This window comes from Limulus polyphemus, unplaced genomic scaffold, assembly GCF_000517525.1.
Source record: "Limulus polyphemus unplaced genomic scaffold, Limulus_polyphemus-2.1.2 Scaffold4351, whole genome shotgun sequence".
NCBI lineage: Eukaryota > Metazoa > Arthropoda > Merostomata > Xiphosura > Limulidae > Limulus > Limulus polyphemus.
In genome coordinates, this window is record NW_013669961.1 from 4,627 (window position 1) to 9,252 (window position 4,626).

Below are 4,626 nucleotides of genomic sequence, written 5' to 3' on the forward strand. Positions count from 1 at the left end.
TTTTAAAAATACCATAGACTATTTTTTTTATCTGTTTAAAATCAATATATGATTAGAAACAGAATAAAATAGTTGTATGAATAATTTTTGTACCTGAAAAGTAAAATAATATTTTTAAAAGTTTATAATTTCAGAATGTATCCATTATATTATTATAGCATATTCAAAGTTTCATATTCCTCAGGAACTTCAGAGAATCATTGATTTTTACCATTAGCCTCGTACTTCCGTTTCTTTTCCACATTTTCTATGTCTCTTTGCAACTTAGAGGATGAAAATTTGAGATGGCAAGACTTGTGCCATTTCGCTTTGTTTTCTTGAAATAATTGTACTGTACCATTTCACTTAAAGTCTACCTCAACAGGCAATGTACAATTTTTCATTAGAACATCTTTTTATTCTACTGAGAAACAAATGTTTTGACTGTGAACAGATTTGCTGTCAGGAATTCTATCGGTTAAGACATCAACCTATCTGTCTGTCCATTTAGTGATCAATTATCACAATAAGCACAACCAACATCTCAACCTAACACTTTGATTAAATGTATATATGTGTGTGTAGCCTAAAATATATAAAGCCTAAAGCTCCAAAGTAGTTTTAATATTAGATTTTCATTAAGCTATAGTGGACTTCGTAGATACGTGTTGTAAAATAGCTAGCTATGTATCTGTTAGGGCCTTCATAGGAAGACTAAGCTGTTGGTAACTGAGTAATTGATATCTTATATATGCCTGTGATGGTCAAAATACTTGTGCAAAATACTGGAAAAACATTTGCTTTGTTTCAGATATAGAATAGAGAAAGTAGAATGAGTTGGGAAGTATGTGTCATTTGCTTGAAAGGTGGTGGAGCCCAACAGATTCTCACCAGAAAAATGGAGTTGAAGTGTACACAAGCTCTTTCCAGGTTTTAGAATAGTTCAGAAACGTGAATATTTTGTTTGGCTCATAACTTCGATCATGTATGCATAGCCTCCGAGTTCTCAATTTTATTAACTTTTGGACTATATATATTAGATAAATTTATCACTGGTGGGCAGTTGTGCTTTGAAAGATATTCCTGCTCGTATGAAACTTATAAGATACCTATTTTATATAGAAAAATTATACATTAAAGATATATCATTGCAGGGCCAAATTTAAAAGCTTTATTTTAAGCCATTTTCAATGCTCGATGTATCTGACAGAAAATGACAGCCTACTACAATCCCAATCAGAAAGTACTCCATATGATATTGATTGGTAGATTCCAAAGAATGTATGCAAAAAGTTCAGTACTTTTTTCCAATGTGTAACATGAAAAAAAATGGACCTACGAGACTAGACTATGTTACACTATAATATGTAAAAATAAACTTGTTTTTACAGCAATTGATAACCTGCATAACGAAATGAATGTTTTTCTTGATTTCCAAACGGCGTTTCGAGCTCCATGCTACTTTCCTAATTAGGTCTTAAAAGAAAAGTTGCAGTTTCAGTCTTGTAACATTTTCCCTGCAACTCATGTTCGTACTTGTAGGGTAAACATTACTTTCTTAAAATGCATTTTGTTTTATAGACCAAGAGCTTTTTAGCGCCAGTTAAACACAATTAAATAATATTACTGTTTCAGAATAGGTTTTTTACTTCTATAAAGTATAATGTAATTATATGACTAAAACGAAATTTCTAATATGAAAAGTCACAAAAAGTATATATAGGAAAAAAATGTTTATTTTATTTTCACAAAAATCATACACAAATATTTTAATGGAGAAAAACAAAACCTGATGAAGTACTTGTTTAGAAACAAACTTTATACTTACATAGTAGTTATGACGTATTTAGATATGCCTGCTTCCAATATTTGGATACCTACTTCGAATATTGGAGCAGCTGTTTTCGATATTGGGACAGCTACTTCCAATATTGGAGTAACTGTTTTAATAACAATAAATAGGAAAAAAATACAATTTTAATGAAAATTAGGGATTATTGGCTATTCGTATACTTGCTATAAGAAGTATCCAAAACAAAATAAATGCTGCAATAAAAAGTACACAAACAAGTAAAGTGATACTAGTTGGATAGATTTTAAAATTCAAAACCAAAGATACCTACTTTCCATTAATATTCAATTTATTGTTTCCTATTTATTTATTAAGTTTTCATACGTTCATGGAATGGACACAACCTATATAAACTTTCAGTATGGCCATATTTCTAATAGCTATAACTTTTACAAGAATTAAAACCACAATCATAAATCTGTAAAATTTAATCCTTACTTTGGCCTACAGATAAGTGTATAAAGCTGTCCAAGAAGGGATTAAATTTTATAAATTTGTGATTGGGGGTATTAATTCTTGTTTCATTACTTATTGTAGCAGGACCTCTACTCCATTTTAAAGTTCAAAATTTTGTAATACTCTTGTTTGTTTACTTTTTATGTTATACCTGTATAAAGTATATACTTTACCTTTAGAACCTGTCGCATATCTATCAATCGATATGTCTCGCCATCTATTGGGTTGAACTGAGTTGAGAAGATATTTAAGTGGGTGTGCATGAGATGTTTACCATTTATAAAAATCCCTATATATTTATCGGGATATCAAAAGAGGATACCCACAAACTAGTCAAGTAAGCTGGAGAAATCTTGTACCAAAAGTCTGAGCTCTGTAAGGGATAGTCCCGCTGACGTGATCAGGTAGGTAGGTAGTAGACACAAAATTGCTGTTCAAGAAATTTTTGAATTGTTATATTTGAAATGTAGTAAATATATATATATTGTAACCAATAGTTTGAATGGTCAGTCTTCACTTAGGATTTTCGGTGTGTGAATTATTTGGAATCCTAGTCGATCCATATTATTAAGTACTACCATACTTAAAATATAGTTGATTACAATCAGCATCAATCAGTAGCTCAGCAGTAACTCTGAAGGCTTACAACACTATAAACTGGCTTTAGCTATCTGTGGTTGGCCGAGTCTATGTAAATATGTGTGGTCTAACATTAACCTCATTGTTCTTCGCATAAGAGTCGGAAAACGGTGCCTAACCATATATAGCCATCAGCTTGTGTACGATCGGCAAGGAGGTTAATAATTCCAATGGCAGCACGTGACCTGGAACATCGTTATTACTATGTTTAATTAACTATGGACGTTTATCACTGGCTTTGATGTCTGATTATTTCTTCTCTATATATTGAAGTTTGTTTTATTTTTCTTGTTTTGTTTAGTAGGGCGGACGTGGCCTAGTAGTTAGCATGTACGGACTGTGAATCCATATGTTCATGGTTCGCGTCTCTTTGTCATAAAAACACATTCCGTACGTTGGGACTGTTGGTGCACGGTAGAGTGACAGTGAAATCCCATTATTCGGTCAGACAATGGGTGCTGTTGACTAGCTGCCTTCTTTACTCTATTCTATCAGTTTGAAATTAGGGATAGTTATACACAGGTAACACTTTGTGCAGGTTTGCTTGAAAATTCTGAAACAGATCTTACGTTTGGTATTTGTTATTCGAAGCTTGTTACCAACATAAAATCTGAGCTATGTCATTATTAGACGAATAAAGTCTTACGATTATTACACATATTTACCTTAATTTGATTTGATTATATCATTTTCTAGGCGTGTCGTTTCATTGGGATAGTTTGCTGTTTTATTCATCATTGTTCTTTGATATTTATGTTTAATAACTTAAATAATAATTATTTTGCAGAAATATTATTTTTACAAACCTAGAGTTTTTTTTAATTATCACATTCCTTATTTTACATATTTCAATAAATCTATCTAGCCCAGCTTTGATTTGACTGTTATATTTATTTTTATCTATTTTTCTTTTTCTTATAACAGTGATTATGTTTCTAACATTAATATTTTTTTTACATTTTCTGCCAATACTGTCAATATACGTCTGTAATAATTTTACTAATTTAAATCAGTATTTTAATTTTTTTTGTTGTAATCCAAACATATGTTAATTTTTCATTGGAGGATAAAGAAAGTGTGTTATTGTGGTTTGTAAGAACAAAAATAAATCATGGTCTTTCTAACGACCAATTATTAATAAGGATGATTATCTTTTCTTTGTATCTCTGATATTTTTAGAAAACTTTCATTAGCTTCGATATTCCTCCACTAACCCAGTTTTAACCCTACTTTTTCTGTGGTTGTATTTTTGTTTTCAGAATTTGATTTTTCAATCTATTGCTTTAAATTTTTTCCTACTATATATATACTTACATTTTTGTTGATTAGGTCCATGACTCATATTTCCTGGCATTGATATGAGTCGTCCAATGATGTTTCAGGATTTGTGGACGGTGTGTTTCATTATTCTTTATTATGCCCACTGCTGTTGCTGTAGCTCTATAACTGAGATTGTGAGTAAAGAAGCGTGTTATGAGAAATCCTTGCTTTGAATCACGTTTCTTGTGTTGGTTATACTTATTTTTTTCATTTTGAATACAGGGCGCGGCCCTGTAATAGAGCTCTGAATTAGACGAGACGAGTTCGAATTGTGCAATAACATAAAATATTTCCCGCATCTTAAGCTGTCTTGAGCCTTAAGGCTCCAAAAATTTAACTCAGAAAAGTACATGTACAAAATCAGTAATATTCCCACGTTA